At 47.0% G+C, this 13862-nt stretch overlaps 1 long non-coding RNA gene across 1 annotated transcript; it reads left to right on the forward strand.

Moving 5' to 3' along the window:
• Positions 1 to 9546: 9546 nt before the first annotated feature.
• On the forward strand, positions 9547 to 13662 carry LOC123381927. The gene is made up of 2 exons (XR_006589535.1): positions 9547 to 12609; positions 13416 to 13662. It is a non-coding gene; the product is annotated as an uncharacterized LOC123381927 (long non-coding RNA).
• The last annotated feature ends 200 nt before the right edge of the window (positions 13663 to 13862 follow it).

Here is a 13862-nt window from a genome sequence, read left to right on the forward strand (position 1 = left end):
GCTCAGAAACTCCCGCAAGAAAGGAACAAGGTGTTTGCAACGCGGACAAGTTAGAATCTGTCTGCCTTGGGTCACGACTTGGTTTTTGTGTCTCAGCCTGGAAGTTGTTTAAGGCTACCCATAATCCAGTTTAGTTTGTTGCAGTGCAATTCGATTCCAACATTTGCTGAGTACCTACTATGTGCCAGCTACCATATTGGGTGCTGGGGGGAATCTTAGGAACAGGATCAGGATGTTGCCTTTAAGGAATCCTTCTCCACCCGAAGGACAGGTGTGTGCACACAGCTGTCTCTTTTGCAGAGAAATAGCAGCTACAACAGAAGTGTGAACAGGTGCCAGAGGTATGAACAATGAACCTTCTTCCGGGTTGGAGAAGACTCTGTAAATGTGGGAATGTTTGATGTGAACCTTGAAAACTGAGCATTCAAGAGGTGGAGAGGGGGGAGGTGGAAAAATAGCATGAGCAAAGTGGGCATGGGGGATAGCTCAGTATGAGGCGGGAAGGAGGAAGAGTAATTCCATTTATTGAGCACCTACTAATCTCCAGGTTCTGTGCTAGGTGCTTTGCATGTGTATTATCCCATTTAATCCTCCCGGTAATTAAGGAGGTGGGTACCGATTAAGGAGGTGTTATCGATGTTAAGGAAACTAACATTTGGAGAGAATCGATGATTGAGCCATGTTCTGAGTCAAGTTTGTCTGACTCCAAATATCAGGCTCATTTTACTAGGCCAGTGGTTTCTTGAGCATATTCTATGAAACTTAGGATTCTGAAGAGGTGCTTTAGGGACATGTCCGCTTTTAGTTTCATAGATTAAAATATATTTTAATCACACTCTCAAATATTATGTAATAAAAACAAGTTTTCCTTCCATCTCTGTGCAGATTTTTGAATTTCTGGTAAATGTGTCATTGATTAGAAAGACTGCACAGTCTGCTTAGGTCCATCCGTGTAAAATCATAAAAGAGAAAACACCCCCGTGCCCGCCACCCTCCATCATGAGGCAGGTGGGACTTCCAGTCCATGACGGTCAACTAAACGCACATTGTGTCCTCTTTCTTCAGAAATGTCTTAGAAACAAATAATAAACATATACGCCTTTCCAAAGAAAGGCTTAAGGGAAGGGCATCTGTGGGCAAATCTCAACAAATTTCTGGAGGAGTGGTTTGATGGGGGAGAAACTTGGGACTTGGGTTTGCTGGGTTAAATGGAACACGGCAAGGGGATATGTGGCTGAAGATGGGGGCTTAACTGAAAGTCTATAAATGGAGGGCACCTGGCTGGCTCAGTTGGTTGAACGTCCGCCTCTTGGTTTCGGCTCAGGTCATGATCCCAGGTTGTGGGATCAAGCCCTGTGTCAAGTCTGCTGAGTCCACTCAGCGTGGAGCCTGCTTGAGATTCTCTCTCTTTCTCCCTATGCCCCTCTCCTCTGCTCATGTGCTCTCTCTCTCTGTCTCTCTCTAAAAAGAAAAAAAGTCTATAAATGGGACAATAAATTTCCCTGAGCCTTGCACACAAAGTGCTCAGCCAGACAAGCACGGTGCTCAGCTCTACTCCCCACCCCCATATTACTTTTTCCCCCTAAAATGGAGAGTCTTCTTTAAAGAAATTAAACTGTCTGAGGAAGGCTAGGAAAGTTGGGTTTTGAGGTGGTATTTTCAAGTAAAGCACATCACAGGCTGACATTTAGAAGCCCAAAAGTGTAAAGACCAGCTCACTCTGAAACAAAGCCTGCCATTCATCTCCTCTTATCCATGTGCACGAAACTTCCAGGAAACTTTTCTACTGCCCGATTCTTAAATATGAAGGGACAACCACGAGCCAGGAGCTATTTAAGGAAACCTGAAATATGAAATAGAAAGACAAAGATAAACAAACTGAAAATAAGACCTCCGAGTCAATCACAACAATTTATAGGTAGAAGTTAAAAAGAGAATTCAAGAAGGCACTGGATTTCTCAAACATGAGTAGTATTAAAAAAAAAGGAACACTTAGGGAACAAAATAGTCCCTGGACATAAAAAAAAATTAACTAATATTCATAGAAATGTTGAAAGTTAAAGTCAGGATAATCTCTGAGAAAATAAAGCAAAAAGGAAAATAATCAAAATTTTATTAGAGAAAAGATGAGACAGAGGAAAAACGAAACAATGCAGGAAGTCCACATTTGATGAATAAGTATTTTAGGGAGAAGAGAGCAAGCAGGGGAGAGAATTTCCAAATAAATAATTGAACGGAATTTCTCAGACCAAAAAAGACTCAAGTCTTCAAACGAACACAGCTCACAGAGCCCGCAGCATAAAGAACACACAAGATTTTGAAATTTCAGAATACCCAAGAAAATGAGAAATCTCTCCTAAAAGTTTCCAGAGAGAGAAAAAAAGTGACCTACAGAGGGATGAAGATCAGAAAAGTGCCAGATTTGTCACCAGAGGTGCTGGATGCCAAAAGACAGCGGAACAGTGTCTTCAAAATTTTGAAGGAAAATGACGCTCACTTTAGAATGCACTACCTGACTCAACTGTCTGTTAGGGACCAGGGCAAATCAAAGACATACAGAGACAGACGAGGGCTGAGGAAGTTTACTTGCCACACGGTCTTTCCGAGGAAGTTATTTGAGGATGTGCTGAAGTAAGACAAGGGGGGAACCAAGAAAGGGAAAAGCAGAATTTTTGTCAGCCTGCAAGTTAGCTTGGTATGTGGTTTTAACTGATTAATTAATTAATTACGTTAGTATGTTTTCTCTTAGGTGTAGGCATCAGGGTTATGTTAGCTTTGTAAAATGAACTAAGTTTATGATCTTTTTTATGCTCTGAATGTGTTTGCACAGGGGATAATCTCTTTCTTGAATGTTTGCTCCCCTCCCCAGTAAGCCCAACCCATTTAGATTTTTTTATTTTTAAAAGTTTTATCCATTCAGGGGCACCTGGATGGTTTAGTCGGTTAAGTGTTTGACTCTTGGTTTCAGCTCAGGTCATGATCTCACGGTTCATGAGTTCAAGCCCTGAGCCAGGCTCTGTGCTGACAGCATGGAGCCTGCTTGGGATTATCTCTTTCCCTCTCTTTTTATGCCTCTCTCTCTTTCTTTTTCAAAATAAATAAATAAAACTAAAAAGAGTTTTATTCATTCATTCATTCATTCATTCATTCATTCAAGCTATCTCTATGCCCAATGTGGGGCTCAAACTCACAACCTTGAGATCAAGAATTGCATACTCCACTGACTAAGCCAGCCAGGTGCCCCTAGATATTTTTCTATTTTAAAAACTTTTAAAATATTTATTCATTTATTGAGAGACAGAGAAAGAGAAAGACAGAACAAGTGGGGGAGGGGCAGAGAGAGAGAGAGAGAGAGAGAGAGAGAGGAAGAGAGAATCTTAAGCAGGCTCCACACTCAGCATGGAGCCCAATGCACTTTGAGATCATGACCTGAGCTGAGATCAAGAGTCTGATGCTTAACTGACTGCGCCACCCAGGCACCCCTAGATTTTTTTTTTAAATAAGCAATATTTTGACAATATTTTCTATGTTTTCTTTCATCATTGTTTTACGACCTTTGTGGCAGATCATTCTGCTATCCAGTATTTGTTCTTATTCTTCCTTTGCTTGAAAGAAATCAATTTTGCCAAGTTAGAAATTAAATTTCATGGGTCCTCTTGCGGAGAGGTGGGGAAAGTGACCCAGTTCTGGCCAGTGAGAAAACACACATGTACTGAATGAAAAAAACAACCATTTTCTGGGTAAAAGGGACAGACTCAGCTGCCCTTTGGCCCTTCTCCCTTCCTCCTGCCTGGAACGTAGATAGCATGCCTAGACATGGAGTAGGAATCCTGTGAGCCTGAAGACAAAAGCCACTTGCTAAGAAAGTGCAGCAGAAGGACAGAACGAGCCCTGGTCTGGGGTACGTCACCTAGCTTCACACCAACCCAGGTCTGCTCACCTCTGCGTTTCCTGTTGCATAAGAAAAATATATCCCTTATTAGTTTAAGTTACCAATTGCTCAGATTTCTGTGGCTTCTCCCCCCTCCCACCCCCAGCAAATCCACCTTTCACTTGATCCAATCTTTAAACTCGGAGCTGCCTTTTGGAACACAGAGGTATTCAGATCCCTGAAAAGGTGTTCAGATCCTCTGGAACACAGAGGTATTGAGTGAATTGAGGGCTGTCATTAAGGGGGACAATTTTTTCCTCTCCCCATTCTCCCATCAGCCTATGAAACAGGAACTTACATCCTCTTGGAAGTATTGGGAAGAAACCTTTCGACTTTCTTGCCACCCCCTTCCTGGGTCCTCAGTGTGAGAGAAGCAGTGACCTCTTGGGTTGGTGGGGCAGGGAAAAGGTATCAAGTGTGCAATTGCTCAGCCTGTTCTTGGCTCTCGCTCTGGGACTGACCTGACTCCAAATGGCATGCTGCCCTCTCTGCTCCTGCGTCCTCCAGGCGCTGAGCACCAGGGCAGGCCCAGCCCCGGCCCGAGAGGACTTCAATAGTCCAGCTGCTCTGGTGTGAGTGGGTGGGTAGGGTCAAGTCAGGGGAGAAGGGAAAGGAAGCCCATTCGGGTCTTGGGTCTCAGCCACATCCTCCGATCCATCTGGACCAGCAATAAAGCCGACATTTTAATCCCTACTTGTCTCCTGTGACTATTTCTCAATTGGATCAGAACTTGGAAAATCGAGGGGTGTGATTAACTAGCACCCGCAAAACCCAACATCTGTTGACTACGTAGCCCCAGTGGGAAAAGCCACAGTTAGATGAAAACAGTGGTTTCAAAGCTTGATAATTATTGGACAGTGCTTCTCTATACTTAATTGCGTATGTCTTTTGATCTCACTGTCGAACGTGTATCACTTTTTTTTTTTTTTCCCCCAGAGTAAGAGGCTGGATTGAGAGCGACAAGCTTCTAGGTTATGCTACCACTTACTGGCTCTGCGGCTTGACTTTTCTGGGCTTCAGCTTTGTCAGTTATAAAACGAATGGGTTCGACTAGGTGATGGGTAGGAGCCAACCCAAGCGTTGATATTCTTTCATTCATTCACCGCAGTTTTATGGAGTACCTCATTGATATGTGTTGAACGTTGTGTCGGGAGGCTGGTTATCCAATATTGTACAAAAAAATTATGGCCCCACCATCTTGGGGTTTAGAATCTAGTAGGAGAGATAGATGTCAAATAAGCACATAGATAAGCGTGTAGTTATAAGTATCTCACTCTTAATTAATAAAATTTTAAGAAATAAGCACCCGGATCATACGCAGCACTCCTACTGGGTATCGCTCACCCACACTCAGGAAAAGCCCTGCTGGTTGGTCCGACAGCCACACAAGGTGGTGTCACAAGTTTTGTAACTGTGTCAGAACCGCCGTGCTCAGGAAGACACGGCAGAGGAACTTCCAAAGGGCCAGGCTTTCAGATTAAAAAATGGTTAAACACTTTTTTTTTGAAAGTGACAAATTAATAACATGCTTGTTACAAAAATTCAAGCAGCACAGCAAAAAAATTGCAAAGAAAACCTCTTTCCTTCTCCCCCTCCAAACTCACTTGGAAATAGAAACAATGGGTAGATGTGTGCCCCTCCAGCAACCTGCTCCCCCAATTGTATAGGCTCTAGGAAGGCAGGGATGGGACCCGCCTTATTCACTGCAGTATTCCTAGTAGATGCTCGGTAAATATTTGTTGAATGAGTTAACAAATAAGTAATAATTACACATAAAGGCTCAGACGTAGGTTTTGTAGAAGATCACAAAGAGGATCATGCCATGTATGCTTTATTTCATGTACCCTGGTTTTTTTGTTTTGTTTTGTTTTTACTCAAAAGTCCATAAGGAACTTTCTTCCGTGTATCCATTTCTAATGTATGCACTGTCTTTGTTGTGGGTTGAATTGTGACCCCAAAAACGTATGTTGAAGTCTTAATCCCCGGTACCTGGGAATGTGACTTTATTTGGAAAGAGGATCTTGGCAAGGGGTGATTGAATGCAGATGAAGTCACACTTAATTAGGGTGACTGGTCTCCTTATAAGAAGACGAGAGACAGAGATGCAGCGACGATGTCACGTGATGACAGAGACAGAGGCCGGTGTGATGCAACCACAAGCCAAGGAGCACCAAGGATTGGTGACCACCACTGGAAGCTAGGAAGAGGCGAAGAAGGATTCTGCTCAGAGTCCCAGAGGAAGCCTGGCCCTGCTGCCTCCTTGATTTTGGGTTTCTAGCTTTTAAAATTGTGAGACAATGAACTTCTCTTATTTTAAGCCACTTCGTTTGTGGTATTTGTTACAGCAAACCTAGGAAACCCAAGACACTCCTCTTGAAGGACATTTATGTTGCTTCTAATCTTGCATTATTATAATAGTGATGCTTGCTGCCATTTTCTGAGCAGTGTGGCTGGGGCCTGGCCTGTTTGGAGAGAGGAGCCCTAGAATTAGTTCCTTTCTCCAGAAACTCCTTGGAACAATCATGGACTCCAGCCCGGGTGCCAGAGACTCAATTCATACTTGGCAGGGTTGCCAGATAAAATACAAGACGCCTGTGTCATATTTGAGACATACCTATTCTAAAAAGTTATTTGTTGCTTCCCTGAAATTCAAATTTAATGGGGGCATCTGTGTTTTTATTTGCTGAATCTGGCAACCCTAAATCTCGGGGCTGTGGGCCACCCACACTGTACCTGAAGGAACCCAAGGATCCTGATTTTCTGCAGGAATTCTGGAAGATCTCTGCTAGTCCTGGATCTCTGACTCTCCCCTGGCATCCTCAGTGTTCTCAGTGGAGCCCAGATGTCCTGTGGGGCCTGCCTCCCTCAGAACCAAGCTGAGTCTCCCTCCTGTCCACATCAAAACAATCAGTGCTGCTTTGCTCTGCCCCACCTTTTTGCTGGCAGACTGTCCCCATCTCCCTCTGGCCTGCTCCTTTCCTTCCCCATTCACCCCCCACCTTGGACCTGGCCTTCAGGGAACTAACTAATCAGTCCCCTGTGTGCCATGTGCTGACTGAGGTTGGGGAAGGAAGTGCTGTGGGAGCCTGTAACAGTGATGGCCAGGGTCTCCCAAACCTGCACTACATAACAAACCCCCCAGGGCTTGCTGAAAATGCTCTTCCAAGTGAGTCAGCCTCAGAAGTCTCCAGGGAGGTGTCCTGTCTCCAGCTTACTCTAGACAGGTGGCTCTCTAAGTGTATACACTGGAGTATTTGTAGGATCAGATTTTTTTTTTTTTTGGTAGTTTGGTGACCAAATAACCTTAAGTAAGAAAATGGATTTAAACAGATTTGCACCTGCTCAAAGTTACTGCAGGAGTTTTCAAGATCTGCATAGAGGCAGAAGACGCAACTTTGCTCAAATCGACCGGACCACAGAACTCTTCTCCCAGGGAGCATTTTGGGAAATGTCACTTTTAAGGATCCAGAGGAAAGTAGACATAACCAGATGGATATCAATATGATTTAGAGTCTAGAATTTATTTTGTTTTGGCATTTTTGGGGAATTCCTTCCCTTTTGGATGTATCATCAACTTAATGGAGACAAGTTTCATGGAGAGTAGATGATACAACTTAAAAACATGAAAGAACTTGTGTGCAAAGAATACTTTGAAACTTTGAAAAAAAAGTCTGTGCTAAAGCTTTTAGGAGACTGATTAAAAATAAATGTCAAAATTCTTCGAAATGTGAAAAAAAAAAAAGAAATCTCTAGGGAGGGGATCTGGCCTAGTGTGGAGGCCCAAGGGAAGTCCCCGCAGGGAGGTGATGTCCAGGCTGAGGCTGAAGGTTCAGTAAGGGTTAGGCAGGTGAGGCTTTGGGGCAGGCCAGCTTCCGGGAGAGGCAAGATCACAAGCTCCTGCAGGGAGATGTGAGAGGCTGGCCTGAGACCAGGGAAGAGGCCGGTGTGGCTGGAGTGAAGAGGGCTGAGAAGAAAAGGGGGAGTTGAGCCTGAGAGAGATGAGGCCACCTCTGGCCAGGCCTTGTTGGCTTCTGCAAGTGTCTGGTTGCCCCGTTCTCACACGACTGTCACCCTCCTTCCAAGTCTGGAATTCACTCACTAAGCCGGGCCTTTCTGCTAGGTGAGGTGAGAATCAGAGGCCATGAACACCATGAACCTTAGCTCCATGGGGGCAGGGGACGCCCGCCCGCGGCCTATGAGAAACGGGTGTGGGAGTTTGCCGACAGATTTAGAAAATCCCCATGTCAGACAAGTCATGTCGAAAATACTGTTTTTTGTTATTGAGAAGATGCTATAAGTGTTCAAGTATGTGGTAGGCATACCACACGTCCTTGTGTATTCCCCTCCCTCTGAGTGTGGGCTGGACCTAGTGACTTGCTTCTAATGAATAAAACATGGCACACATGAGAGGATGTCACTTTTGAGGTCAGGCTATTCAGGACTGTGACTTCCATCCTGCTCGAACCCACTCTCTGTGACTCTTCTCTCTCACTCGCTCTGTTGAAGCCAGCTGCAGCCTTGGGGCTGCCCTATGGAGGAGCCCATGTGCCAAGGTGCCGAGGGAGCCCTCCAGCCAACTGGCGGTGAGGGAATCAAGGCCTCTGGCCCAGCAGCCCACGAGGAGCTGAATCCGGCCAACGACCGCGTGAGTGAGCTTTGGACGGTGCCTTCGCTGCGGCCCTCGAGAGACCCTGAGGCGGAGGACTCGGCTAAGCTGTACCTGGATTCACGACCTTCACCGTGACCTGCGGTTTACTAAAAGTTGGTGAAAGACACTTCAGTTTTAGGGCAGTTTGTAGCAGTGGGTAACTAATGCAAAGTATGATTTGGAAAAGTATGACTGATTTGAAAGCCATCCTTGTCGCCTTCCTAACGTATATATACATTCACGTAATTTGAACTCCTGGCGGGCAGGCTAATTTTGAAATCTCCTTTTTCCCCTCCATTTATCAACAAGGGGGGCGATATCGTACATCAGGGTCTGTGGTCCGTGTATGTGTCTCCCGGGGTCCCGCCAGAAAGCAGAAACCATACCAGTTACCTTCACAGAATTTATTTTATTATTCTTCTTTAAAATTAAAAAAATTTTATTTGTGTTTTGTTTATTTATTTATTTTGAGAGAGAGGGAGAGAAAGCACGAGCGGCGGAGGGGCAGACGGAGAGACAGAGAATCCCAAGCAGGCTCCATGCTGTCAGTGCAAAGCCTGACCTGAGCCAAAATCAAGATTCGAACACTCAACCAACTGAGCCACCCAGGTGCCCCTGTTGTTATTATTTTTTTAAACCTTCACAGAATTTATGAAGAATCACATCACTTAATTCCATCACAGCCACGGTGTGAAAGGTGAAAATCATCAATAACCAATAATCAAAATCACTCTCTGAAAATCCTCTAGATCATTAGGACCTGGGGCCTCGGAAACTCAAAAGCAGAGAATTCCTTAGCTTTATATTGTCGCTGTGTTTCAGCTTGTCTTTCATTTCCTTGGGGGCGGCGGAGGCTAAGAATCTATTTTGAACACCAGCAGAGATTTCTCTCCCTCTCCGTGTCTCTGATAAGCGTGGTTAGTTGAGTTAGCTAGTGGCGGGGGGGGGGGGGGGGGGGGGGGGTGTTGGTGGTGACACAGCGGGTAGTAAAAGCATTCCCCATTCCTGTCACAGTTCTACAGCTGCAGTTTTCCAGGCCTGATTGCCCATTGTGTTGATGTCCCAGTTTACTAAACCACTTCCCTAGTCTGGTTCCCAGTTTTTGACCTTTAAAGAAAAGACCTCAGTGCACGCATTTATGCAGATAACACTGGGCTTCCGCTGGAATTATTTCCTTGGAATAAAGTCCCAGGAATGAGATTATTGGGTCAAAGGAAGAGAAATAGCTTTATGGGTGTTGCTGTGAGATGCTTTATTGCTTTCAAAGGAACTATGCCAACCAACGTCAACAGTTTAGAGCATGTGAAGGGATAGCTTCAGGGCAACAAGCAATTCACTCTTGGGAAATCGGTTCCCAGGCCCTTCCAAAACCACCTGAAAGGCCTCACAGACGAGGCAAATGGGGTGCAGTGTGGAGTCCTGGGCTGAGAAATAGGAGGTCTGGGGGCGCCTGGGTGGCTCGGTCAGTTAAGCGTCTGACTCGGCTCATGTCATGATCTTGTGATTTGTGACTTTGAGGCCTGCGTCAGGCTCTGTGCTGACAGCTCGGAGCCTGCTTCAGATCCTCTGCGCCCCCCACCCCCCAATAAATAAACACGTAACAAAAACTCTTAAGAAATAGGAAGTCTGAAGGTCTAATGCCGAGGCTACAGAGTAGTTAACAGTGTCAACTGTGGACAACGGGTCCTCAGTTAAAATTCTGACTTTGCCCCTTAATCTTTCTGAGACATGTGTTTTGTCACCTATAAAACAGGGATTATAGCAATACTGAGCCTTGCAGAGGTGAGGTGAGGATGAAATGGGTTATTACCTGCTGGGCGATTAGATCAGCACATGGGACATCACATGGTAAACACTGAGTAAACAGAACAATTGTTATTACCATTTCCATTATCTAGTGACTGAGGCTCTATCCTCGTCTCTTGGCCTCGTTTCTCCAGCGGCTGGTCATCTCTTCCTCCCGACTTCCACACGAGACCCCACCCAGGCCCTTCAGTTTTCCCTGCGGGTCGGGTCTCCTTGTCTCTGAAGCGAGAGTAGTCACTGGCTTTCAGGCGTTGAGTCCCAATGGTCTCTGGATGCCCCCTTGTGGCCAGCTGGCTTTCTCTTGCTCTCCTCCACTAAAGGGGAAAACCAGCCCTGCACTTGTGAGGGACCAGATGTGTGTGTGTGTGTGTGTGTGTGTGTGTGTGGTGGAGGAGGCTTCCATTTCTGCAGATAAAACAGGAAATAGCACATCATGGCATCCTCCTTGCTAGCTAGAAAGGGGATGAGTCTCTATATGCTTATACCTACGCACGAATGGGAACTGCTTGTGCTGGCTTGCATGTGTGTACGTGAGCACTTGTGTGTACACTTGATATCACTCTTCTTGCCCCAGGGGTCTCATGGGATTCCATTGAGACTATCTGGTCTGAGAAACGAAAGCAATGTGCGGACATCATCAGGCCACTATTATGTATAAGAGCACCTATAACCACTCGGTTTATCCATTTGCTCAGGTGGACATTCAGTTCCACAGGTATTTACTGAGCGCCTACTACGTGCCAGGTCTTCGGAGGTCTGGGGAGGCAACAGTGACAAAGACAGAATCTGTTTCTGCCCTCTCCCAATCTAGTGGGTGAGACAACCGTTGCAGTACAGGGAAGGGGTAGAGGCGCCAAGGAAGACTGCCTGGAGGAGAGGACACCTGAGCTGAGCCGCGAAGCTGTGGGTGCTCTAGGCCCTCCGCAGCTTTGGGGCGGAGGGGTTTATACAAAGAACACTTGTGGGGGTTTTGAAGTGCCGATTTTAACCCCAGCTCACCGAGCTAGTCTTTTTCTTGGGGCCTGTTTCCTCCTGAGGTAAGCCAGTGGGCTGGCCATGATACCCACGGTTTCTGTCGACCTTGATGTTCTCTGATCTTTCATTCCATCAGCCTGAGGAATTCTCTTTCTTTCTACTTTTTGGTCATACGCCACCCCCTTCCCTGAAGAAATGAAAACCAGACTGAGTGAGAGAGGAATGGCAAAACACTGATACACTCACGTAGGACCCGTGCCTGCACACACGTGCGTGTGCATGTGCCCCTCCATTCCCACCTTGGCTCTGCCAGAACCCCCGGGGAGGGTCAGCAGTGATCTGACAAGAGAGAGGTGGAATGAAGGTGAGGCTTTCTCCTGGGCGCAGCGTGGAGGTGAGGGCCCAACAGACACGGCTCCTTCTACCTGGCCCGGTCGCTTAGCTTCCTGGAACCTGCTTCCAGGTCAGCCAAGTAAATACCCACCGGGCAGGGTTTCTGCAGTGATCAGAGGTGACATATGGGCAGTGCCACCCCCCCCCCCCATCCCCGTTGTAGGACCTAGCAGGCTTTTGGAAAATAAGAACTAAAAAGCAGTTACATTTAACAATATCTAGGGTGGCTCACACACTTGGCCCTGCAGCGGAGAAAGGGTTGACTAGAACACCACCCTGACCCTCCCAGTGACAATAACCTCAGGGAGGATATCAGACAAGTGCCCAACTCACTATAGATGGCTCTGTTCTCTGGTTCCAGTTAGAATGAAGCTTATTAACTGGGTAACTTTGGCCAAGTTACTTAATCTTTCTAAGTGTTAGTTTTCTCATCTGTAAAATGGGGACTTAACAGCAACCCCCTCACAGAAGTGCTGGGAGCATGAACTGAGGTAATGAATGTGAAAGCACTTAATAGAGTTGCAGGCAGATAGTCGGTGCTCCATGCATTGGTAGCTGCTTGTATTGGTCAGGACAGGCTAACTGGTGTAACAAATAGGCCCAAGAATGTATAATGGCTGAGAGACGATTCGAGGTTTGTTTTTTGCTCCTAGGATGGTCTCGGGAGATACCAGGTTGGCCGTGGAACTCATTGGGAGACCAGGTTGCTGCCAATTCTGCCATCTTCAACGTGTGGCTTCCAAGATTTCTTCGGCCATGGGCATCCAGGCAGTGGGTGGGGAAGAGAGTGTAGAGAAGGTACATCAGCCTCTTACCGCCTCGGCCCAGGAGCTCCACATGTGCTCACATTCTATTGGTGAGTCTCGTGGCCTCATCTTAATGCCATGGGGGCCAGGAAATGTAGTTCTGGGAGGGCAGCCACTTCCCAGGGTCGACTCTGTGTACTACGGAAGGGGAGGCAGGACTCTCTGGGAAACAAAGATTTCTATTTCTGTTATTATTGCTCTTTCCATCCAGAGCAGAGTGTAGTAAACATCGGGTGGGAGGTGAAAGCACAGGGGGAGCTTGGCAAAGGGGGTGATACATTCTGACTTCCGACGTGTGTGTGTGTGTGTGTGTGTGTGTGTGGTGGTGGAATCTGAGGGGTCTTGAAGGAGAGGCAGGACAGCCACATAGGGGGAGGTGGAGAAAGCTCATGGAGGCCTAAGGGAATCACATGAACAGAGTCAAGAGGGAGGAAAGCTCAGGGAGGGGGAGGCGGAGGCGGGAAGGGGTGGAGAGGTGTGTTGGCAGCCCACGAGGAAGCCTGGAATGTCAAGATAAGGGGGTGGAAATGCAGAGTCACGCGTGGTCTTTCTGCAGTGGAGTCCAGGGGAGTAGGTGGTCATGGAGACAAAGGAGGGAGAGATGGGGGAGGAGGTGAGGAAATAGAAAGACAAAGGAGGTGGGGGAGGAAAGTCTGGGGTTCACAGAGGAGAGGCTGGAAGAAACAGAGGAGAAGGGGGGAAGAGAAGGGGTCTTGGGCCGACCACACCCTCAGGTCTCCCATTTGTCACCTGGCAGCCTCCCTTCTTGGAGGCCTGCCCACTTGGGGCCCAGCCCTCCACACCCTCCATGCAGGGGGAGGTTTTATCTCCTCTGTCTGCTTTGTTCTCTTTCCAGGAAGGAAGTGGCTCCAGATGCCGTGGGTGGGACATTCTTTGGCTCTGCTCACCGTTCCCAGATTTCTCCTGATTCCTGGTGACAGAGTTGGCACCTCTAACCAGTCTTGGAGAGGGGCAGAGCCTTGCTCAAGAACACCCTGCACCCCAGGAAATCTGAGTCTCGTTTTGAACCACCCTAGCTCTCTAGGTGCAAGACCTGCCTCCAGAGAGATGCCATGACAATTCTGTTCCACCCAGGCCTGCGAGGCACCTGCCACGTTCCCAGTGCCGTGTGGGGCCCCAGGGAAGTTGCACGGAGAAACCAGACAGGGTTTGCCCTTGGGAGCTCGCAACAGACTGGGGCGATGGGGGGTGGGGGATGAGCTATTCTTTGGAGAACTGTAAACCTGGTGGAGTAGACCTACGGGGAGCTACAGGAAAGGGAGTTCGCATTAAAGTGTTAGTT

The sequence above is a fragment of the Felis catus genome, chromosome E1 (assembly GCF_018350175.1).
Source record: "Felis catus isolate Fca126 chromosome E1, F.catus_Fca126_mat1.0, whole genome shotgun sequence".
NCBI classification, from domain to species: Eukaryota; Metazoa; Chordata; class Mammalia; order Carnivora; family Felidae; genus Felis; species Felis catus.